Source organism: Zonotrichia albicollis, chromosome 5, assembly GCF_047830755.1.
Source record: "Zonotrichia albicollis isolate bZonAlb1 chromosome 5, bZonAlb1.hap1, whole genome shotgun sequence".
In the NCBI taxonomy this organism is placed as follows: Eukaryota; Metazoa; Chordata; class Aves; order Passeriformes; family Passerellidae; genus Zonotrichia; species Zonotrichia albicollis.
Window position 1 is genome coordinate 48,926,830 of NC_133823.1, and position 26,413 is coordinate 48,953,242.

The 26,413-nt window shown below is 38.0% G+C and overlaps 1 long non-coding RNA gene across 1 annotated transcript; it reads right to left on the bottom strand.

Annotated features, from left to right (window-relative positions):
* Positions 1-23,694: 23,694 nt before the first annotated feature.
* On the bottom strand, positions 23,695-25,651 carry LOC113459115 (uncharacterized). Its single transcript, XR_003379997.2, has 3 exons — positions 25,435-25,651; positions 25,305-25,335; positions 23,695-23,874 (listed from the first exon to the last, which is right to left on the bottom strand). It is a non-coding gene; the product is annotated as an uncharacterized LOC113459115 (long non-coding RNA).
* Positions 25,652-26,413: the final 762 nt, after the last annotated feature.

The window sequence follows — 26,413 nt, forward strand, 5'->3', positions numbered from 1 at the left end:
CATCCACAACATACTAAAAATCCAAACCCTAAATTTCTCACAAAGTGATACACCTACACTACTCTCTAGAATCTATTTCACACTTTTGTGGGTTCTAGTCCATCTTGAAGTCTAGGAAACTTTCTCCATGAATGAGGGTCAAAGTCAGTGCTCCCCTGGGGGTCAGGGCACCCCAGAGCATACAGAGAAATATTCCCAGTGCCCTGGGTTTCCACAAAATCCCTATGATCTGCCAGGAATCCCCCTGCACCTCCCATAGCTATAGGTTGGGATATTGGATGGGACAATCAATTCCCAATTTTTGCACAACCAAGATATTGCACAGCTGCTCCTCATCTGAGGCAAGGCTGGGTTTATCCAGGTCTTCTGAAAGAGAGGGAACAGGTGGGATAGAAACTGGGACCCCTTGAAAAACAAAGCACTTTGAGAAGGATTATGGGCCTGGTGAATGAAAGCTTCTGGGCACTTTCCAGACCAAGCCCTGCTCCAGCTGAGAGCAGGAATGACAGCAAGGACAGCCCTCAGGGATCCCACTGATCCTGCTTCCTAAACACTTTTGGCTTCCCAGCCCTACTTGTGTCATTAATGCTGTCTGAACAAGATAAATGTTAATTGAAACAATTTGTTCCATTATGGATCTTCCTTTGTCTATTATTTATTTGAGTCAATTCAGAATTTTTTCTACGTTATTTAAAGGGCACCTGCTTCAGCTTAAGAGTGAATAATGCAGTAAGACAACTGTAGAACAACCTGAATTGATTGGGAAATGAGTGAAAGCTGTTATATTGAATAGAAATAGTTTTGCTTCTGAACTGGCATGAGTATGTCACTAGCCAATAGATTAATATTTGCAGTAAATCATCTTGCACCTGGTAGCTGTGGTGATGTGTTGGAATTATTTCCTAGGTCTTCAGTGAAAAAGGGAAAGCTGGTCACAGTTGCAGTAATATAGAGCTGGAGTGTTAGGTGAGAATTGAGAACACAAACACCTCTGGTACAGATGGGTGGAACCAACAGAGTCATCAGGAGACACGGCAGCTTCTGTCTGCCAGTGGTCCTAACCTCAGTGGGTTTCAGGAATAAACAGTTGAGAGGTACTCACAAAACTTCCCCAGGAATCACTTAATTAGGAGAGGTTTAAATAATTTAAATCACCAGCAACTGAGTGTAAGTGATGAATTAAACACCACGTCAGAAACACAACTGAGAAAACTCCTGGGAGGGCAAGCACATAACAATCCTTTGCAAAAAAATTTATATGGATAAGAAAAGCTCCTGTGAAAAACTCCTTAAGGTTTCTACAAATAGAGCTGAGAGTAGCTTAATATGAAAACCTGCATAGGGGATCCTATGCAGAGGAGAAACCAAATTAAGGCTGTTGCCACACAGTTGTTCACCACAGATAATTTTCCAAGGTCCAGGAAGGATCATAAAGTTTGGTTTGTTGGCAAGAAATAAGTTTGTAGGATATATATATATATATATGTCCTAAAAACTTTTTTATATATACATAATATATATATGTGTATAAATTATAATAATATTTATAAATTTATAAATTATAAATTAATTTGTGGGCACTTCTCTGAAATGGCAGAAGGAAATGCTGGGGCTACAAAAATTTGCTTAACCTTACTAACTAGCAGATAAGAGATGCAATGAGCCACATGAAAAAAAATAAGTTTAGGGGTTAACATGCTTTAACAGTCAAACCTCTTGCTAATTGAAAGAAAAAACATGGCTCACACAGAAAGAGCAAACTCCCCTACATCAGTGGTATGAAAGCAAGAATGTGAGTGAATTCACATACCTACTGACATTTTGCTTACTGCAAAATTCTTAGTGAAATAGAAGGTAATGACATTTTAAAATACCTCACATTCAACAACAAAGCTGAAAGTAAATGCTCTGCAGCAACTTCTAGAGACAGCTGAATGAGATGTTTTGTGGGTGATGTGGGAATTTTGTCCCTTTGGACCTGTTTATTAATCCAAAATAGAAATCGAAGAACTGAATGAATGCCACAGAAATAAGTTCCTGATCAAGGTTGATATAAAAGACTGCCATTTCCTTTAGCAGCCTTGCCATAAGGGTCTAAATGAATATTTCCTAGGTGCCTGTTTCTGTGTTTATCTACCCCAAATATTCTTGCTATTCTTGGACTGAGAAATGAAGTTAGTACTGAAAAAAGTGAACTTTGAGTCTATGCTTTTACAGACTCTAAAGGGTCTAAACTTTTATATTAACAAATGTATTTCTTTTAATTAGGAACACGGGAGAAAAAGATTGAGATATTGTAGATAATATCAAATATGCAGTAAGAAAATCAGAAACCACTTACTAGATGCCTCTGGGGAGAGTCCAATATCCAACAAACCATTTGGTATTGAAATAGAAACCAATGGAATGTTCATATTCAATCCACAAACAGAATATGAGTTCCTGCTTATTATGCCTTATTTTCCTTCTTTATATAATGATTTGACCTGGCCAGTGAAGAGACTTAAATCTCTAGACTTTATTTCATCCAGTATGACTCACATTAAATTTCCATGGTTAGAGCAAGTTTACAAGTTGATCCTGACACTTCTGGCCCATCAGATCAAGCATTTCCAACTTAAAACCTTCTTGCTGAAGATATTGCTGCTGCAGAAAAATAATTCATCACATTGTGATTATGAACTTGAAGAAAAACATGTGGCATAATATTTCCTTGTGAAAAGGGATATTTTAAAAAATACAGATTAATAAGAAAAATTAAGAGATCCTGAGATCTGATATTTCATTGCTTTTCTCCAACCAACCCACATGGTGGTTGAAGGTCATTTTGAGTGTCACATGTTCTTCCACTGACTGTAGGGCTTCACAAACTCCTGTGCTAACATATAGTCAGCAGATGCATCCCTGCCTTCCAGAGCAGTGGCAGTGTTTGTCCCTGCAGGAAATTTGTTCCCAAATGCAAACAGCAATTTTCTCAGCTGGTAAGAAAAACCAGGTTAACATTTCCACTCTTGTCTTACTGTGTAGTTGAGGGATGAAATTTTGATCTGTGTTTGCATTTGCAGCCTAGTTAATCTCTATAGTAAAAGGCACAAATGCACTATTTACATATTTCCAGAGGCCTACACTTTGTGGAACAGTTGTATATATAGAAATAACATATTTTAAATACACAGTAAATGCTTCAGCGCCCCTCATCAGCCACTATATTATTTTAGGATGTCTTAAAACCTTACTGGCAACACTATAACTTACTTAATTGGAGTCCTGGAAATAATTCTGCCATAAATTAATTAGGAAGAAACAAGGCTCATGAAGAAGATGAGGATCCATGTTAGATGAGCATACAGAGAATTCCCAGTCAATGCTGGAAAAAACCCAAAAAGATCATGAGGTTTCATTAAAAGAATTGCTCTAAGACTTTCTATGCCAACTCTTGTCCTAGATTATACTAACATAAATGAGAAAAATACAGCAGCTATAAACAATTTTACAGTGAATTTGGTGTAAATAACATCATCATCTAACAACATCACCCAACAAGTTTTTTGTTGTAGTATGTGAAATATCCTAAGTTATCAGTACTACAATCTCACAACCCTTTTCTGGCAGCCTTGATGCTCTTCCTAACATTTGCCAGTTGTCCTGCTGGGAATATATTTGCCATCTAAGTTTTATGAAATTCTATACTTGTTACCATTTTATGCTTATGTTTACTAATTGTTTCAGAACTGACCTATAAAAACAAATGCTATTTTGTTCCACTATTTTGTTGAACAAATAGAGCTATTTTGTTCTAGTGTTTAGTTCCAACAATCAGGTAGCAGCAGACTCATCTCTACTGTTTCAAGTTCCTTATTTCTGTATTTCAATATTATTTTTATTAGCACTAATGCTTATGATCAAAGAGACAGCCAGGTTCCAAGTCAAGTTTTTTTAACCTGACTCAAAGTCAGGTTTTTTAAAAAGACCCTTTTTAAAGGTCCTAACAGAAGTGTTAAAAGTCATTCACTATATATTTAGATCACAATGTACAATTTGCCCCATGGAAAAGACAGACCATGACCATGTTGGACATAATAAGCCTATTCTTGAAACACCTTATTTGAAGTTAATTTCTAGCTAGAACTTTCTTGGAAAAGGTTACTATTGCTAACAAAAAACAGGCTTGAAGAGGCTTTTGTTTACCTCTTGGAGCTAAACATATTTACAGCTGTGGAGAACCAGGACTGCAGCCATTAGGAAAGGATTCTGCCATTTACTACTATCATTAGGAAAGAATTCTGCTTTCTTTTTTGCTGTACCTACTCCTCCTCCTCAGGAAATTACTCCTTATATATACACTCTTTGTTGTTTTTGCAGCTTTCCTTTTCTCTACAGATCTTTTTCCCTAAACTGTGATCCTACTTGAGATGTGAGTCATCTTTTTCGTCATATCCAAGCCCCCAAGCCACCATTTTCATTCTGGATGCAATCATTAAAAAGAAAAGTAATCAATCATGATCACTAGCAAGTTTATTTAAGACAAACAGTATGTAATTTTACATGTCATAGAGTTCTGCTCAGCACTTTCCAAAATATCTGCTGTGTAAAATCTTCCCTTTCTGAGAACATTTGTGCTCTTAGTAACACCCCAATAACATGCTCCAGATTTCCCTGTACCAGGGAAAACAGCCCCTGGTGCTCAAAGGAAAGTAACTGCTCAAGGAAGCTGTTGGTGGATGGTGCTTTTCTCCCATATTTCAATTGCCCAGAGAATTGAAACAGTCCTAGATTAACCTGCCCACCTATAATAACACTGCAGCTAATGATCCAAGCCCAGGATATGGCAAATTCAATGCTTCATTGGCTTTGGCACGCTCAGTAGCAGCTTCCTATTCTACAGAAAAGGAATAAAGCCCCCACAGTCCCTCCCCCTCCCCAGCTCCCTCTGATCCCCTCTCATAAAATAAGTTGTTCCTTTGTAGAAACTTCTGTGCAACAGTGAAGGCACCTAAAAAGAAACTTGACAGTGAGGTCTGTGGAGACTCCCTCCCTCCCTCTGATAATTGCCACAGTGCAATTGTGTTGGGAGAGGATTTTCCAGAGCACAGGAAAGGATGCTGAGCATAGTTCATTGCCTTCCTCCCCCAGCCGCTGGTACAGACTCTGCTGACTGCATCCCTTTGCTCACCAGGATCAAAGGAAGGATTGTCCTTGGTTACACTCATCTTGAAATAATGAAGGTAAAAACATGAAATAGGAGAGTAATTTAACATCTGGAAGCAAAACCTACTAAAAAAAAAATTGTCACCATTGGAAGTCTCAGAAAAGACATGAAGAGTCAGTGGCTCTGCACTGCCTCTGAGACTGCTGGAAGCACGGAATGACAATGCAAAAGAAATCTTATATCAACTAAAACAGGAATAAAAAGGTATCACAGAGCATACATGCAAATATATTTTAATCTTGCAGTGTTTTATCTGGGAGAAAAGCAGTGGAGAGTATCATCTATGAAATAAAAGCAGAAAAATAATTATAATAAAAAGCCAACCAGGAAAAATTTAGCTTCTGAAATGTTTTCTCTTTCAATTTGGTGAAAGCTTTCTCCTGATGAAAAGGTCCCACAGCATGCAGTGTGACTATTTTAAGTACCTGCAGTGTTAGGAGTTGAAATTCTTAACATTTGAGGGGAAGGGAAGGGAAGGGAAGGGAAGGGAAGGGAAGGGAAGGGAAGGGAAGGGAAGGGAAGGGAAGGGAAGGGAAGGGAAGGGAAGGGAAGGGAAGGGAAGGGAAGGGAAGGGAAGGGAAGGGAAGGGAAGGGAAGGGAAGGGAAGGGAAGGGAAGGGAAGGGAAGGGAAGGGAAGGGAAGGGAAGGGAAGGGAAGGGAAGGGAAGGGAAGGGCACTGGTTTGGAGGTGCACATTTCATCTGCCTGTGCATTATTCATTAGCAGTTGCTTGTCTGCCTTTCGGCTGAAGTGATCTCAAGTGGGATGCTAACTCCATGTCTGCAATTACTTGTCAGGACAATCAAAGGTCACTAGATCAAAATAACTAATTAGATGTCCTGACTTGTCCAGACAGAGGTGGAGGCTTTCCCAAAGCTGATACATCCTTTTCTCAGCAAGATCTGGTAAATTCTCTCCCACTTCCACTCCAACCATACCTGAATTTCCCAAAGCTCCTGGTAACAACAAAGAGCCAACATTCATTGTGCTCAGTGACAAGCACCTCCCTCAGAAATACCCCAACCTTGCCTCCACTTCCCACAACAGGATAACACCTCTCCCATCACCTGCTTAACTTCACCATGGTACCTACATCTGGCACTTGCTCAAACCATTACATAAGTGGCTCTGCTCAGCCAGGCTGCCCTAGGAAATCTACATGAACCAGTTGCCATTAACTATTCCAGGTATCTCATCTTTCACACCTCACTCTGCTCCCACCTACAGTTTTGTTCCAAATGAAATGCAGCCCCTTTCCTGCAGGGAGTGACCTCAAAGGACAGAAGTAACTCACAGAGCAGAACTGCACCATTAGAAGTTTCCTGTGTGGACAAGTCACTGAGGCAAAGAGTGGCTGCAGTTCCTGATACAGCTTTTCTAACCACCTTTGTGAAGTGCTTTGCACTCAAAAAGCACTGGATAAAATATGTGTCTTTGCTATCATTCTCAGTTAGCTGCCTGAGGCTGAGCACAAATGTGGCCTAAGCTCAGCAGCCATGACTTTACACCCTCAGCATGTCTTCAATTGCTTATCCCCACCTTAATACACATCAGAGCTGCCACCTGCAGATTGCTATTCCCACATTAGACAGATTCTCTGAGCGTAGGACTGAAGGTAGGAAGGAGCAGCAGCACGAGATCTGCAGCACGTCACTGGCACAGACACAGATCTGCATAATAAAGAGCTTTGTGTCTCTTGAGAAAAGAGAATTATATGAAGCTCACACAATTTTAATCATCCCAGCTCTGACATTTCTTTTAAAGCCTATGTGTCGGTTTGGATAAATGACTTTGGAGAAGTAGGAATCTTGTGAGTCTCAGCACTTCTTTCTGGGGGTGGCAGGCTGTGAGACACTGCTGTGCTACGACAGAGTAGAGAATATGCACATCTTCACAGCTATGAAACAGAAAATATATTGCATTCAAATATGATTTTCCTGCAAGATTATCAAATTTACTTATTAGATAATGGGACACTTCAGTGTGCATTTCAATTGGATAAAAATCTAATATTGTTGAGTGTCAGGGAGAAAACATTTATTGCAAAAGAATTTTAAAAGGGAGAATTTAGAAATTGTCAGATCATCAGTCAGTCTTTTCTAGCATCACTGGTCTGAAGGGAGCTCATTTCAGAGCCTTCAGATTAAATATTAAAATATATCTACAGCATGATATACCTGGATGCTATACCCTGATGATATACCTACTATCATCTCTCTAAGTGTCCTTTGAGCACAGTTTTCTAATTTAAGCCACTTCACCCTCTCAAGTATATATTTACTCAAAGAACTGTGCTCTATAGCTTCTATCTTATTTATCCATCCCCAGAGCATGCTTACCAGTACATCTACTTGGCAGCTGTATGTACATTTCAAAATTAATATCAAAAAACAAACAGCTGAGGCAGGAGAATGTGCTGGCAAAACTAAATAAGAATTAAGAACTGACAGGACATTATGACAGACTTTAAATTTTGCTATAATATATTTTATAGTAAAAAAACCACCTAGAATTAAATCCAAGAAGATGATGGTGACTTAATCTGTTTAGCTACCTGACTTAAGTATCAAAGCCAACAATTTTAAGGCTAAAAAAAATACTTTTACTTAGATAAATTGTTCTAGAACCCAGTTTGTTCACTGCTTAAAATAAAGAAAGATAAACAAATAAAAAATATTCTTTATTTCTTGCTTGAAATCCTCTGATTTCAGCCTGGATCTTGCTATACCTTTCTCTGCAGGATTGACGAGCTACCTACAATTGGAGCACTGCTCATGATAATTAAGGGTTTAGTCTTCTGGATAACACGAGGAATCTGAACTTCTGAGTCCTTTCACAGTCAGCTGTTATGAATCAATTTATTGTGAAGGGATAAGGTGAGTTAGAATCATGACATCATGGAATATCCTGAGTTGGAAGGGACCCACAAGGATCATTGAAGTTCAACTCCTGACCCTGCTTAGGACACCCCTAGAATCACACACCATGGGCCTGAGAGCACTGTCCCAAGGCTTCCTGAACCCAGACAGGCTTGGTGCTGTGACCACTGCCCTCGGGAGCTGTTCCAGTGCCCAACCACCCTGCAGATAAGTGAAAGTGATGTCTGAAGATCATTATTGAGAGGCTCTCTAAGGAGTCATCAGCTGCTCCTTTCACCACTATTCCTGCACTGTGTGCAGTGTAACACACACAGTCCCTGTGCACTGGTGTGGCTGTGCCTGCAGAGCTCTTTTCTGTCCTATTCCCACTAAAGCTGGCTCTAAATTATTTCCTGACTGAGGCTGATGGGCCCCTGCTCCTCCATAAACTGCTGACACACCACTACAGCAAAATCCTTGCTTGACAAGGGTGTGATGTGATATAATCATACCACATGTGTCAAGCACATTAACCCATTTTTTAGAAGTACCTGGAAGAAAAACCCCAGGAATGTCAGTCTGTGTCACCTCTGTGCAAAAAACACATCACAGGAAAGGGGGTCTCTTCTTGATTTCTTAGCAGCCACAGAAGCATGCATCATGCTTTTCTTCATCGTTATACACAAAGCACACCTTTATTGAAAATATACATCAGTGTGCCACATTAGACCCTGATTCACCTCTCTCTGACAACAACAGAAAGAGTGGTTTGGGTTTAAAAGATTACATAATAGCATTCAGGTTTGTGCACATTCAGGTGGAGTCGCATTCATCCGAGTGATGTTCATCCAAGCTATCACTGCACTTGCTCACTTTGTCAAAAACTAAAATCTGGAATGAGAACCTCTGTGAGGAGCTGAAAGCACCTCACAAATGTAAGCTGTCTACAATGGGAAGTAGAATTCAGAAGTCTCATGAGAAAAACATTGCTAAACCATTTAAATATGGATTTTCCTTTTTAGCAGCATTTCCATTCCTTTCAAAACTGTTCAGCTGGAAATAAATGAAACTTTTTTAAAGTGATGCTCCCATCTAATTTTTAAAGGCCAGATAAATATATAGATGTAAAAAAAATTACTTTGAAATAAATTTTGGAATATACTGTGTTTCAAATAGGCAACTTCCCTGACAGTTGTGTATGCAGTGCTTCTGATTCATCAGGCTCTGCCCTGAACTGGATTTCTGAGCACTGTTATAGAACAAGCAATAAATAAGAACAGCAGCTTACTTCACATATCCCTGTACATGTTTTCACTTTAGATACCTAACTATATAAATCATGGTTTTATGGTTCTTGTAGAGAGAGGATTAACTGGAAAATTGAAATCCTATTCTGGGCACTAAAACACTCACGCATTTTCTTTTGGTGCCCAAGCCCCTTCTGGGAACTGATGCAACCTCATTACAATTCCATAAAAGCTTTAGAGATTTTATAAAGCATCAAAATTGCTGTTAAGTGATCCAGCACTTCCCTGTATTTCACACCATTTGTGACACTTCACACAGTATCTGGTCCCCAGCACTGTACACACAGGAGAGGAGAGGCAGTGTTTGTGCCATAGGCTTCTATAAAAATTCTGCATCTTCCTTAGAGGGAAAAACTTGGTTACATCTGGCAAAACTGCAGTGATCATTGCCACAGTCAGAACAAAGTATGAGCTTGTCACACCTCAGGCACAGAGAAAACACTTTTAGATCAGAAAAAAGTTAAACTTCCAATTAAGTTTCTCCTTATCTATCCTAACATAGACATAACTCCTTATCTATCTCCTACAATACAGCCATTAACAGGGCAGCAGTGCCAATTCTACAAAATATTTTCTAGAATCAAACACCATTTTCTGCCATGACACTTCCACTTTTGACTAGAATCTTGTGATTCTCTCAATTGCTCTAATTCAAAACAGGAATTTTACCTTGTTATGGTCACAGTAATATTATTTTCAAAAAACCATTGTTTCTAAAATAATGTTTCTGAGTTCTTGTAAGAAAGCATAACATCTCAAAGTTTAAATATGATAAATCAAAATATGTCTCTGATTAAGTTTGACAGTTGCCATTCAAAACATTTGTTCTGGGCATTTGGGATAATTAATATTGTGCTGCACCTTGAATTTTGCCCTATTTTCTCAGAAATACCAACAGCATGGAAGGTTTTTCAGTTCCAGTACTTGCTTCCAGGACAATATGTTGTAGATGAAGTTCCTGGAACGAAGTGCCCATCTGCTGATGTCTGTGAGAAAATTGTTGTTGTCTTTAACAAGCCCAGAATTTCATTTTTATCTCCTTGGGAGAAGAAATATTGGTTGCACCTGGAAAAAATTCAGTGCACTGGTCGGATTTTAGGAATCAAGTTGGCATTGGGTGACATAAAAGCTCCATATAATATAATCGTATCCACAAAAACAGTAGCACCAAATTTCAGTACAAGAATTCTTTATCCTGATTTCCTGTCATCTAGCATTGTCCTCTTCAGGAGATTCCTGGGCTGTAAGCTCTTTTCTGCATATTTAGTTACTCTAAGCCCTTCTCCATGAAATTGTCCAGTCTCTCTCTGAGTCCATGATAAACTCCCTTGAATCCAGCAGCCACAGTCTCCTGGCCAAGGGTGTTCACAAGTCTACAATCAAACATGCAAGGTACTGCTTCCTCCTCTCTGAACTGTGGTTCCCTTTCTTTCCATTCAATACTCCTATTTCTTTATTTATATAAAGGCCCTATCTTTTTCTCCATGGTTGCTGTTATTTTGTGGCTCTCATCCCAAGGGTCTCTTCCAGCCAGAAGATTCACCAATTACACAACTCTCCCTCGAACAGAAGCTATTTGACTTTTTTGACCCTAGCTTGCTTTCCCTGAACCTGACCACGATGAACCCCAACTTTCCAATTGGTGACACCAATTTGGGGCCCATTAGGGGAAGATTGGAACAAAAATGAAGGCAGCAAACCATTATTCATGTCCACTGAGGGTAGAAGAGAGAGTAATAAGGACAAATTGCTGCAAAGAAGAAAAAGTTTAATTATCCAGGATAATTAAAAATCTGAAAAGACTTTCAGGAAAACAGGGCTTGACACTACTGAGGATTCTTTAAAGAAAGCTTAAGTACGTGCTAGGAAATACTGCAGCTGTATTTTCCCTCTCAGCTAAGAGCAGTGGATGGAATGGGGTTAAGTAAGCAGGTTTTTCTGAACTCATCATCTTGCCAGTGAGGAAATATGACAGAAACATTCAAATTTCCATGCTTAAGAGAAGGGTTTAGGCCACCTGTGAACATGATCTGGTTTTCAGAAAGGCTGAGCTTCTTAACTCTTACTAGATACAAATAACAGGTAGCTACTAAGGATCTTGACATGCTGGACTTCTTTCTTGCTTTGACAGCTACCTAAACCAGACTTTACCTTCAGCTACAGAGGAGTTAATCATTTTTTCACTAATAATGTTCAAACAGGCAACTCATTTTACCTGTGAGATGGAAATAAAGGAATATTTAATCTTTTTCTTATGTGGTGTTTGCAGCTAAGGAAGAAAGTGTTTTACACACCTTATCTTCTGAGTCAGAAGGGGATTGTGGTGATTCTCTTTTGTAGAGGTGTTTTTGTTGCTTTTCTCATTCTGCTTGAACTCCATAGCTTGAAGTCCCTTAAGAAGAGAAGGTAGCCTTCTTTTTTTATTGATCAGTAGCTTCTGTGGTGTGGGGAGGCAGACAGAAAGGATATCTCTGCCTTTGTGGGTGTATGACATAAGTGATGCCAAATGGAAAACACACAGATCATGCTGAATGCTAACTAAATGAGGACTGAAAACCTCCCAAGCACTTGTCAGCACAAAACCAGGAAAACACAATTACTTCTGTTTTGAATATCCCAGACAAATGCAGACACTCAACCTGGATATCTGTATGTTTATGTAATAATGATGAGTAAAAAAAATAGCTATTCATTTCAGACATTGCCATAAACAAAACACAGCAGAGTATCTCTGCATTATGCACAGGACACCACAAGATGCACGGGGCTCCTCTCAGAGATTGGCATTCAGTGCAAGGAAGCAAACAGCTGGGAATTGTAACACCTGCATTTGGATACCTGCAGTTTCAGGGGTGAGGTAGATCGTTTAGATGAGAATTCACATGAGAAAGGGAGGAAAAAAGTGCAGTCAGAAGCAGCCAGATATTCAGACTGGCAAATTGGAACAATGCCACTGAAGTCAATCAAGCTCTGACAACTTGCAAAAGCCAAAGTGCTACTCTAGAACATTGTCTGAGCACAATTGTTATGCTGTCTCCCTTTATCAAAGCAGAAATTGCTCACAGATGCAAAAAATTTATTACCTCTGAAACAAACCCACTTCCATCAGCTTTGAGAAGATTTTGGACAAGCATATGTTCTAAAACAGTGAGTATCCAGCAGGCTGTTTCTGAACCAGTACTGTTTTTTTGTAAATTAAAATTTCTGACAGGTATTAATGAAAGTCTGCAATGTTCCACTGCTTCAGCAAGCAAGCTGGATAGTCCAAGAGCTGTGACATAATTAAAGTATGTGAAATGAAACCTGTCTTCCAGTTCATTTGTCAGTTACTGAAGCAGCATAAAAAATGTCTAAGCACCTAAGAAAATGAACATGCCATAGATATAGTTATGTAGAAGAATGTCTGCCTTTTGGGAAAGACAGGTTAATCCTTCAGTTGACTTCAACCATTGAAGTGAAAAGCTGTCTTGATTTTTTTTCTCTTTACTAAAGCTAGAAGTTGTGAATCCAACAGAAGGCAGAGTCCCTGACAAAATTTTAATCTCTCTCATAAATGTAATTGTGTTGACATAATATGTTGAGATTTCTGCAAAGCATATCACTCAATGCCATTCAGCAGTCTGATTTTAAAATTTTGGCACTACCTGCAAATTAATGTTGTCTTTATCAAAGTGATTGAAAACATCCAAATTATGGTTAATGAGTCACCAACACATAAGGATGTTTTCAGGATGGACATAAAAAGAAATAAAAAATAGTCCAGGATGATATTGCTGAACATTGTTACAAAATATAACAAGTGGAAAATCAGTATTAAGTTTGGAAGTGGCAGAATTTTATCAGACACTAAGCCAAAACAATTAACAATTAAAAACAATTAGTTCATTATTGATGCAGAAATGGCTTTTATTTAATGACAAGAAAAAGGTGCTCCTCCTCTGAAAGACCAGAAAGGACTTTTGGGAAATCAACTTCTAATTTCTGCATAAGGCAGGCTGACAACATTCTCTGGTTTCAATCATGACTGAGAAAAGTTGTTTTAGAAAAACTGCATTCTCTTACAATTGCCAGTGATCACTCCATCAAACACTTCATAAATTGCTTTGTTGACTAGCTGTCCTCATTTTTTTTGGTAAAAAACACACACATTCTCACTTTGAAAATGCAGCAGCGATGCTCATATCTAGCCCAAATGGAGTTGCATCCCCCCGCTTTGGCTATGGGGCAGAGGTGGGGGATGAGCAGAGCTGCTCTGTCACAGCTCTGTGACCCTCAGAGCAGGAGTCCCTTGCACTCCTGCTGCCTTCTGCAAGGCAAAATCAACAGGAAGGGGCAAATCCTGTGCTGGGGAACTGCAGCAGGTGGAGAGGATGGAATCACATTACAGGAAAAAATCCTTCACTTTACCTTCCCCTAGCACACATGGCCAGAAGTACAGAGGTCTCGTGGTAATAAATGGTTTTGCACTTACACAGGCATTTTTCTTTGTTTGTTACACAGGCAGAAGAACTAAAGGACTGAGGATATGAGAGTCAAAATATGGGCCTGCTCTTAATATAGGAACATGTGTCAAAACAGTATAAGTTTTTTAACTGCTCTAAATTATAACTCCTCTAAAAGCATTGTGTAATCCACTAGAATCCAAAATCTATGCACTTATCCCAGAGGAGAAATGTACAGTTGTAAGATATCCCTTTAGGATAAAGAAATAACAAATATTTTATAATTAAATACATTAACAGTATAGAAATGCTCACTGAGAACTCATTGACTAAGCCTCAAGATGGAAAAAACAGCAAACAAAAGTGAGAGTCTCGAAAGCCTAGAAGAAAGAGCAAACATAGTTATGTTAGTAACTATTGACAGGGATGAAGAATTTTGTATTGAATAGAGATTTTCTAGGTTTTTAATCCAGCTTGTCAGAATTGACAATTACATTACTAGACAGTATTATCTCATTAAATGTCTGTTGTTGAGTTTGAACCTCACTCATATGACTTTTCCCTTCTACATAACAACAATTTTGGTCTTTGTGATACCAAATTAGAAGAAATAAATTACATTAAACTATCTTATTTGCATGGTTATTCATGGACATATATAAGCACTCCACAATTTTTCAATTGGCTAAAAGCAGCCATAAAACAATGGACATGCATTAAAGCATATTACTAAAAATTTCACTTAACACTTCAACCATAAAAAAATCCTTGAACTAGATGCAGAAGAGCTATAATGATCTACTGTGCCAACATTCTGAGTTTTCTCTTTTGATATCTTTAAATATTCTCCAGAGGTCAAAGCCTTTAGCACAAATCGTGAGTGCATTTGGTTTTACACTGCTCTTCAGTAAAGCTGGTTATCTACAAGACAGTACAGTCTAAAGCCTTATGAAGAGTTCAAATATTCCAGAGACCTCATTTATTGACTGATTAAATAGCAATAAAAAAATTGTAATGCTTGTTGCCTCTCTGAAATTGTGATGTACTTAGACTCACGTAGGTTGATTTCCAAAGCTCTTCTGAATTCAATAGACCCTTTTCTGACAGCTGTAAACTACTGCCCCAGCTGATTTTTGGCACATTGTTCTGAAATGCTGGCAATTTGGCTGGGACAGAATACAATGAATGGTAGAATGGATGAATTACCAGAAACAATTGCTCATAACAGATTAATGGGCATGGCTAACATTTTTGTAAACTTAGTGCCTCCCAATGCATATAAAGTATCAGCAATCTATTTTTGCCACACTTTTTTTCTCTGAAATGGGAGTGGATTCAGCCATGCTGTTGAAACTTCTTTGTAAGAACAGGAGATATTGACACAGATACCCAAGTCTTTCCTCAGGAGTCGTTTTTCAGACATAGAAGGGCAGAGGTGATACAACAGCAGAGAGCAAAATGTGCCACAAGATGTTTGCAATTGCCCATTTGGTCAGTAGCTCACACAGCTATCAGACACTACCCCAAAACCTTTAAAACCTTTTGTATGTGTTGTTTCATACATCTGCCAAATAGCCTTTTTAAAGAACATCTGACAGAAGTCTGACGAGCAGCAGAATGATTTCAGGTGTGTTCCAGTCAAGAGGTTGAAACCTGTATTTTTGAAGTGTCAAAGGAAAATAGTTTACACATCTCATTTTCAACACAGTCAAATTCTCATTAATATCCTATTCTCAAAGCTGTCTTTTTGGCATTTCTTTCTTCTTGAAGAAAGCCTCCCTATACATTTTCATTATATCAGCATGTTCTCTGCTTCTCCCCACTAAATTCAGACAAGTTACATGCTTAGAGAGAAGGGAGCTTTTGGTTGGATATGTTGAGCTTGATTAAGAAACCAGTCTTCTCTCAAAACTGCTGCTACTACCACATTCAAATCTTAAAAATCCCCAAATTCCATGGCACACACACAGAGAAAAATCACTTTGGTGTGCTGACCACTTTGATGTCATGCCATTTACTAAACAGCCCACTCTGATCTAAATTGAAGAGAACACATAGTCTGCAAGGAGATAAAAAAAAATTCTCACTAAGCAGAATTGTTTGATGGCTTTCAGTCAAACTGTTTATTCCAGCATTTCCATAACAATCTAAGTATTCACACTGGTGCATTTCCTCTGGCAGCAGTCACTTTGAAATAAGGGTGTTGAAACAGGATAATTTTGTATGAAAAAAAGATTGCTGTAAAGAGGCATTCTCATAAACAGGTGGGAGAAGAAATAGGACAGCACTTAAATATATAACTGGTATACAAGTAGTTGTGAAAGGCTGTGATCAGCTTGGAGGTATTAAAGCAATCTTAAAATTGAAGCTTCCAAATCATATTATGTTTGTGCTCATCAGCTGGGAGTCATTTAGGGTGATCTTGGTGATACTAATCTTTTTGGAGATGTTTGTTGAAAGAAGCCGCTAAGCAAATGTATTCATTTTGAATTTAAGTTGATGAGGGGGACAACTAAACACACCTGCTATGAAAGCATGTGGAACAAGCACTATGGGATGGGAAGTACAGTTGGGATTTAGGGCATCTCAGTATTTTCTCTGCTTGGAGAGAATAAGATGCTCTCCCTTGAAATAGCCTTTAGAAAAACAGGTTATATTCCCCCATGTTCTGAGCACTCCACTGATAATATTTATAAAAAGCTTTGAGATTTTAAACTACAGAGGAAATTTAAATCCAGCTTGGGGGCTAACTTTCTTTTAGGCTTTCTTTGTGAAGATCCAGAAGCGCTGCATAAGTGCTCACGAGTTATTACTCATCAAGCCTTATGAAAATAATTGAGGATTAGGCCAGTTTTGAAGATGGGAAAAGACAAAGGTTAGGGCTTGGTTTGTATTTCACTAATATTGGTGTAAAATGAGTTTAACAGGAATTCAATGCCCTTCATGTAACCAGGATGGCTCTCTATTGATGTTGTTATGCAAGACAACACGCAGACAAAACCAAGAGCACAGTGGAAACAATGAAACATTCAGGCCTGGATTTCTGCCTTCTAATTTCAGAAAGAAGGATTCTCAAATTAGCTGGGCAAAATCAGTTACAATTCATTACATAATATATGCAAACAAAAATTAGCATTTCCTTTGTATCTTAGGCTGGAAAATCTGGTTTTATCTACATGAAACCAACCCGCTATGCTCACTCTTCTTGTGTTTCATTGTTAATGCTACCTGTGCCTGCTCGTATTTTCTCTCCTGTTCTGTTACTATACAGCTAGGAGCTTGGCTTTTCTCAAAGAGAAGTCATTTCCTTCTGTATGCAGTTTGTGTTAAGACCCCAAATCCACAGCTGAAACACTTCCAGTTGGCCAAGTAGCTAGAAGTAAATAATGTATCCTAACCAATTCTCTCATCACAAAAATTTGAACTATAAGATATTGTTGTAGGTGCAGGTTGATATCAGTGTAAACTCTTTATTGGTACAGCACACTATAATTTTGTCCAAAGATGAATAATGCAGGTTTCCTGTAGACTGAATATGCACATCTGGTGACCTGCTTGACCAGATAAACTGCACCATTTGCTGTGACAATTCATTAGAACTACAGCTGCAGATTTTTCTAGTCAGGGTTGAAGTAAAAAGCAGACTTTTGCTATCAGGGGTGCACAGCTGTGGGACAATATCATATCTGAAAACTGAAGGAGAAACAAATTCAGACCTAGGGAACACCTGGAGATTTCAAAAGCACTGCCTATCATCTCTGCTGGAGCTCTTCCTTAGAGAAGGGTATTTTCAAGGTCCACCATGGCAGGAAGGAAATTATTAATCTGACTCCATGTTCTTAAAAGGCTAATTTATTATTCTATTCTATTCTATTCTATTCTATTCTATTCTATTCTATTCTATTCTATTCTATTCTATTCTATTCTATTCTATATTATGCTACACTAAAACTATACTAAAGCATAGAGAAATGATACTTACAGAAGGTTTAACAATTAACCAATGAAAAACCCATGACTCGCCAGAGCCTTGACACAGCTGGACCGTGATTGGTCATTAAATAAAAACTTCACATGAAACCAATAAAACAATGACCAGTTGGTAAACAATGTCCAAACCACATTCCAAAGCAGAAAAACACAGGAGAAGCAGATCAGATAATTATTATTTTCATTTTTCTCTGAGGCTTCTCAGCTTCCCAGGAGAAGAAATCCTGGCAAAGGGATTTTCCAGAAAATATGATGGTTACAGAGAAGGATTATGAGCAAACTGAGTATAAACTGATGCAAATCATTCCACGAAACTACTTGCAAGATATGAACCATCAGATGTGGCTGTAAATCTGCAATTGCAATTTAGGTTGAAGGGTTCTTTGATTGTAATTAAACTCTAATTCCAACACAGGAAAGGTGAATTGTCATGTTCTCCACATGGTAGTTAATTCTCAGATGCTGTTCCTTTACCTTTTTCCTCTGGAGGCAAGACTCTGGAGTACAAATTATCAAAAGAGAGCTATAATTTTGGATCTGACATAAAAAAATATGTGTGACTCATAGACACTATGCATCTGTTATCACAGCCCTAAATACATGATTATCTGGTAGATTGAACTTAGAGTTTCTAGAAGAGAAAGTTGCAGTTTCTCCTTTGAATTACATTTTAGGTTTGGTAAATAATCACCGACGCACTTTTTCAGCTTATTACCACAATCAAAGTAAAGCATAAAGCACTTGGCAAGTGGCAGGTGTCTTTTAAAGAATAAAGGTGATGTGGGGGTGAGAGCTAAGACCCAGGAATTTCTCAATTGGATACAAAATAGATCTAATCTTTCAGTAAAGCACTGAATATGGTGCAAAGCCTGTAATACTGCCTTCAAAGTGAGATTCAGAAATCGAGGCAAATTTTCTAAGATAAGTAAGGAATTGGAGTGCTGATAGGGATGGCAGGATTCTACTTTTTAAAGAATCAGTCTTGGAGATGATGTTAGCTAATGTTTTTAATAATTACATCATTACAACCAAAAGAAAATTACATCAATTAGGTTTTCTGGTGACACAAAATTTAAAGAGAATGTATGAGCACATCAGATGTGAAAAACAGTGGGACTTTGAGGGAACAAGCAAAATACAAATTTCATGCAAAATAGAAATTTAAATTCACCAAGTACAATTTTATGGGCAATGACAAAAATTTGAAAAAATTTCTGAGCTGCAAACAATATTAAAAAAAAAATGACAGTGAGAAACTAGCAAGGATATGTACTTGGCAGGTACCTGTGGGATTAAAATCAGTTTTTAATATTCTAGTAATTGTTATAATTTAATAAATTTATGCTCTGAAGCAGTAACAGAGCCTTATACACACTTGGTTATTAGTGTTTTGATCTAGTTTTGTAACAGGAAATGGTAACTTCATTCATAGTCACAGTTCATACCTATTTTTGACTTCTTTTCTTTGGAAATGAGACAGATAATATCATCTGTCTTTTCCAGTGAACTGTTGCATTATTGCTCATTTTTCTGTCCAAGAAGAAAGAAGAGTTGACATTTCAAAGATGATTATGCTCTTACTGTCATCAAAAAAAAAAAAAGATGGCCAAAAAGCAAACAGTTTGTTGAAGACCTCACACAGAAAATCTGCAAGGCAGAAAGACCTCATAAAATCTCCAGCTGTAGGAAAAGCTTTATATAGCACTTGCTACCAAAGGACTTAAGTCTCCAGTCCTGGATAAACATCCCTCATTTTACAAAAGATATGGTCAATATGCTACAACACAAGACCTACAAAATCAGTGTATCACCCATGCAAAATTGCCACCAAGGGGTGAGGCTGGTGCTTGTTCCTGATGAAATTTATAGACTTGTGAAGCATTTGGCTGTGTGAAACATTTAGGAAATATTGATTTGATCCTTCCTTGAAAGAGGGCATTTCAATGTTTTAGTGCCTTCCAGGGAAACAGTAAGAGCAGACTGAGAAATGTGTGTCATATATTAACACGTTCACTGCTGTGCCAATGCATGTTCTGTGTGTTTATGTGCTTTGCATGCTGCTCTCTCCTAAACACTGAAAGTTAGAGACCTGTCTGGGGATCTTCTTTTATTCCCACATGGCACTGAAAACAAACTATGGCAGGGAGGGTAAGAGAATGCTTAAATTTGCTGTTATCTAAACTGATATTTGCACTGCTGACTTCCAGGTTTTGTATAAGGACCTCATAGCTGCTGTAAATTATATGATGGTGTGCGATTTCTTTTTTATTATTTAAAAATTTAAATTTTAATAACTATTAAACTATTTTAATTATTTTTAGTTTTAAATGGTACAAAGCTAAGAAAAAGGGTTTTGTAAAGTATATTCTGATATCTGAATAGAGAGGAACTACTTAAAGGAACAGTTTAACGCATATCTTGATTTAGTAAGGGAAAAGGATGAACAGGAAGGGTCACTATCAGCTTTTACAGCCCAGAAAATACCTAAAATAATGAGCCAAGTTAATACCTGAGTACCTTCTTGTGGTATTTCTTGATTCTCCCATTGCTGAGAGGAATAAATGAATCTGACTCCTTGTCTTTAGAAGGCTAATTTATTATTTCATTATCTATATTATATAAAAGAATTCTACACTAAACTATGCTAAAGAATAGAGAAAGGATACAGACAGAAGGCTAAAAGATACCAATGAAAAACTCGTGACTCTCTCCTCAGAGTCTGACACAGCTGAGTGTGATTGGCCATAAAGTCAAAACAATTCTCATGTTGGATAAACAATCTCCAAACCACATTCCAAAGCAGCAAAACACAGGAGAAGCAAATGAGATAATGTTGTTCTCATTCTTCTCAGAGGCCTCTCAGCTTCCCAGGAGAGAAATCCTGGGCAAAGGGACTTTTCCAGAAAATATGACAGTGACACCTTCTAAGCATCCATACAGCCTTTAAAGTAGCAGAAATGACTATGCAAACCAGCGACTGGGGTTATCAGACAGCTTTTTTAGTAAAGCTAAACCCAGCCACACAAGGATGCAACCTCTGTTAGCTCACTGGTCTGACTGTCAGAGTATCCACCTAACTTATATGGAATTTGTCTTGCTTACCCACTCCTCTGTGAAGGTATCTTTAACACACAGTCCACTTCTAAATTCTTCAGAGGAGCTAAATATTTCTTTAGAGACAGGACTGGGACACAGGCAAGTGTCCCTGTCTGCTGTCCCTGGTAGCAATACAAATATCCTATAGGTGTTGGTCAGATCCCACCGTGCCACTGCACTCCTTACAAGAGTCAGTTTCCACCAAAACATTTTGGTGGCCAAAAAAACAACCTAACTCCTTAATTCTGACCTGATTAACTCCCTGAAGGATTCATGGTTGGGTTTTTTTGTTCCTGTGACTTCCCTATTCAGCACAAAAGCAACGGACAGGCTGCCAAGCAGCCTTCATCATCCTGAGTCCCATCCCTCAGCCCCTGGGTACCAGCCCGCCTGGGATTAACGATTACCCAACAACAAAGCAGCTGAACTTTAATTCTCCTGCTCATGGAATAAAGCCCCAGAGTCCATGATTAAATCAACCTGGTTTTCAGACACTCTGGAGCTCTGAAGCACATTTTATAACCAGCTAAGCAAACTACACAAAGCTTTAATTTTCAGTTAAAGCCTCTGCAATGTGGTGTTCCTTTTCCATGGGGGAGACTGAATTGCTTGCTATCCTATCTTTACTTGCCAGTGTCAATATTTCCTTCAGTTAAGAAACAACTGCTGCTCTAACAAATTGCACAAATCTGCTGAACATCCCATGTGTGACTCCAAGGCTAGGCATAGGTAAACATTCCCTTTTTCTATAATAAAAAACATTTATTTAAAAAATAATTCTGATGTTTTAAACACACAGAGAGATTTTTCTGTATTTTGGATAGATGCATGCTCAGGCACATTCTTGCAAAATATTACATCACCAGATGTGCCTTTGTACTTTATAGGGGTCTGTACAAACTGATAAACCATAAAGACAAAGCTAAAACTTGAAATACATGGAGTTATTTGTCTGTGCTTTAAACATCTTCCACAGTGAATATTTTCCTGCTTAAGATGATCCAAAAGTTCACTAACCATGAAAACCACACCTGTACTTCTTTAAATGCTATTCTTTTAACTAGAGAATTTGACAACAACACCAACACCTGCTCTTAGGTAGACTGGAAAAATGAAGCAGGCAGAAATGGCTACATTCACTATAAAAAGAGGATTTTTCCAGATGTTAAACTGTATCCTTGGTTCCTGTTCTTTACATTATCTGTTTTTCCTTACTGCTACATTTAACTGTAAATTATTATTCTATACTGTACATTTCTACTATAAAAAAATCTTTCCAGGAGATGAATAAATGCAACAAGAGAGTTCAAACAATTAATTGCCTTTATTAGCCCGTACATAATTCAGCCCTTTGTAGTTTAGGACAGGGAACACAGAAAGTATCTTTTTGTGTACCTGCTTCTGCATGGTCCTGAACTCTCAAATTGCATAATTGGCTGAACATTCCTAGCCTTCTGATTTTAATCAGGAACACATGGTGCATATCAATAGTCTACTTCATTACGCCTCAAGAAGATCCAGGCTACTGTCCATTTTCAATTAAATTGTATTTTAAAAGAACAGCAACTTGACCTTTTGGAATACCACATAATAGGTTTAAAAACTTAAGCAGCTTTAGGTTTTTTTCCCCTGGAATAGCTAACTAACAAATAGAAATAAGCACCCCTTATTGCAGTATGCCACCAAGGATCAGCCTTTGGATCCATTGGCTCTGTCTTGTGATGGTAATAACACCTGAAAAAAAAATCAATTGCAAAAGAGTACAGACTTGTGTCTCTACAGCCTTGGAGCTTCCTGTTAGCATTGTTTACTAGAAGCCACGAAAGAAAAAGAGTGGGTGTGATCAAACAGCAGAACATGGAGAGGGCTCCAATCCCAAAAGGCTCACCCTTTTAACTGACAGCAGCATGCAAGAGAAAAATAATGAAAAAGCCTTTCTAAAGATAATGAGCAGATCTCTGCCAGAGCTCAGAACAGAACATGCATCTTTGAAGTGGTCAATTCTATTTATTTTTCCTTAATTACAACTCTGAAATATCTATTATTTTAAGATTCTCATTAGATCCCTGAAAATCCGTAAAACAGCCAAGAAGATTTTACCATCAGCATAATTTTCCTCTAATTCGGATTACAGGGATTCTTTTTGTTTACCTGTGGTGACAGCAGTTGTCAGCCAGTATTGCTTTGTGCATATTCCAAAGAACTGAATCAGTAGCAAGCCATTAGATAACCAAAACAGCACTGCTCAGGAACTTTTAGCTACATGAGATTTCACAAAACTGAATAGAATCCATGAGAGGCTTTTACTGGAATATATCAGCAGCTCTGGGAGATCTCACAGAAAAAAAATCATGCCCCTCCAGGATGTGCTGGCCATGCTGCTGAAGGCTCTGCAGGTGATGGGTTTTGGTTGAACAGCTGGCTCACAAAAGTTGTCTATATCTGTGATTCATATGTCCCAATGTTTAGGAATAATACTTCTCTCCAGCTTGAATCCATTGTGGCCTTGTGTAAGCGAAAAGTGACAAAGCCCAGCCACATTTCTAGAGCTCAGAAACAATCCCACACAGTGTGCTTGTTCATCACCAAATGAGAGGAAAGCACAAAACAAAATAAAAATAACAACAACACTCTGAAAAAAACTATAAAAGTATTCACTAAGCACAATAGCCTAAACAAATGGTACAGAGTATCTCTGCAGCTGAGGTCAGAGGTGTTTTAAGTTTATGTAACTGATTATTAGAAACTTTAAATGTCCTTGACCTATTTCAATAGAACTATTCCCTCATCTAAAAGCATAAAGAGGCACCTACCACTCTCCAGCTAGGAATTCATTTGGCAGAGGTAAGAAAACTACCCTTATTTCAGCTATAAGTATTTTTTCTTTATTGACAGGTTCTTCAGTGAAAGTCAATCCACTCTTTTGGAAGTACACTTCATTCAAAATGTCCCCCACATGTAGCCAAAAGATTTCTAAAAAAAAAGGAACAAAATTAAACCTCTTAGAGGAGTATATTGTGGACACTATGGAATATTTATAGAGCATCCTTCTGGGCCATGGACAATCAGAAGCCTAACTTCAAATATTCTAACATTCTATTTTGTTGCTGACAGAGGAACATTTGGACTTTACGGTAAAGTTAGCATTTGTGAATGCTAATTCTCCTGTCCCACCTGCCTTCAAAAGAAACACCTTTAAAACCCTGGTGTGGATAGTTTTCCAAGTTTAAACCAAAACTATTTGTGGATAGCTCAGCTGGACTGCCAAAGGCATAAGGGTCCAGGATGAACAAGACAAGTTATTCTTTGTCATTCTTCTCAAGTATTCTCTCATGAGAAAAAAAACAGATGTATCCAGATGCCATAGCAGCCAACTGACACTAATTACATCCAGGATAGACCAAAGATGCAATTCATCAATGAAGGTAATTAGGGATTTCAAAGACTTACTAGTTAATATAGTGAGTTTTTGTCACTGGAAGTCTTGAAACAAAATGTAATGCCATTTTAAAAGCTGTGTTTCTTATCTCAATAAGAACCTATGCTGTAATTATGGAGTTCAGTACCCTGGTCTGGCTTGTACAGGAGGTCAGATGAGACAATCCTAATGGTTTATTCTAAACTCTAAATCAGTGAATGAAGAAACAGCAAATATCTCCACAACTAGACATAAAAATAGGTTGATCATAATAAAAACAAAGGATCAAAAGAATGAAAATGTTGGGTTTGCCTACTAACATTCAGAAGCATGACCAAAAAAAGCACTTGGAGTACTAATCTCTGTAAATTATTTAAAAAGCAAAAGAAAAATATAAACAACAATAAAACCAAAATCTTCTACCAACACTTGGCCATCTACTTCAACTCCAGGAAGGGCATTGCTTTCTGTGTGTTTTATTGTTTTGTTTGATTTGTCCTAAAGGTCACAAAGCAAGATTATCTTCTCTTCTGCGCAGGGCTATTGGACACCTTAATAGACTTCATTATATGAGCCATTTCTCTGACATTCAGCTAACATTTGACTGTTAGTGACCTCTCCTGAAGTGACAGAAAATATGTGCAAATCTGCCTAGGAATACAATACATGTGTGGTAGAGAGCAGAAAAGAAATTTCAGGTGGAAGCAACATCAGAATTATCCTTGACACGACCATTTTCACATGTTTCAAGTGTTCAAAAACACAAAGACTGAAAAAAGCACTACTCCAACTCTTCTTCAATACTTAAGACAGGAAAGTCAATAATGGGATTTTTAATGTAGTGGTTTGAGCAGAAAAAGTGACTATGAAGTGAGAAAGGGATTACATTCAAAAGTGCACTTTCTTGGGTGACTGGCACCATTGTTTTATCTTCATTGTACTTACAAATTGATTGATAAGTAAAATGAAATAAAAGGAGTCTTACCTCAGTGTCTAATTGCAAAATGCACATTCCCCTAAAAAAAAAAAAAAAAACTTAGCTGGAAAAACTTCATCCCATTGCGATTTGTACCATCATTGCCCATTCTTTACCAAAGACATTGGCTGTCACTCACCTGAAGGAATTCTTCTTTTTCAGAGCACTTGAGGACTCCAGCTCCCAGTATTACTCAGTAGCTTGGAAAATGCTAAGTGCCAGTTTGGGCCACAAGCCCTGCAAAGCACTTGCCATTTTCCTGGTGTTCCTGGCCTCCTTGCCAGGTCAATCCCCTTGAAAGTGTCAGATTTGCTTCAGTTCACCTCAGACAAATTTAAAAACAAAAGCCTTAAAAATTATTCCTGCAAAACAAAACATTTTGTTCTTGATTATGATGTTTAAACCACACTTTAAAATGTAAAGCATAAAATAAATAAATTGACATTTAACATAAACCTGACATAAAACATAAATGTCTTTCTCCCCTTAGACACATTCAGTTGAAGTTCAGCACTTTGTAGAGAAAGGTGACAGTTGAGTTTCAGCATTCACAGATCCATCAGAAGCAATGTGCAAACTACAAACTGAAAAACATCACTTGGAAGAATTGTCTTTCAGAAGGGGACCTCTTTGAGACTTTATTCAGCATCAGAAGCTTAAAGGGCAGCAGCTCAGTAGCACTCCTTCTCTGAAACATTTTCATTTCCAGATGACCTAAAAGGTTAGCTGAGAAGCTAGCAATCTATCCTTCATAAATATGCCTTTTTAACTTTTAATATTACTTTAATTTTTCTTGAAGACTATTCCTCTCATACCAGTAACACTGATGACAGAGCTGGCCCTTAGGAAGCTCCCTGTTCTTCTCTATTAGTCTGGGGAGTACAGCTGTCTCCAAAATAAAGAGATACCCAGACTGCATAAATTACTTTGATATTCATGTTTCAGTACTTGAAGTATGTTAGATGATGTATTAAGTACTCAAATGTACTCACGTCTGACTTTGCCAAACCCCATTCTCAAACTAAACTCATTCTTTGCAAACCAAGTATTCCCCTCCCTTTAAAACTTAAATCCACTGGTCTCAAAACACTCCTGGCAGATTAATCTTCATGAAGAAC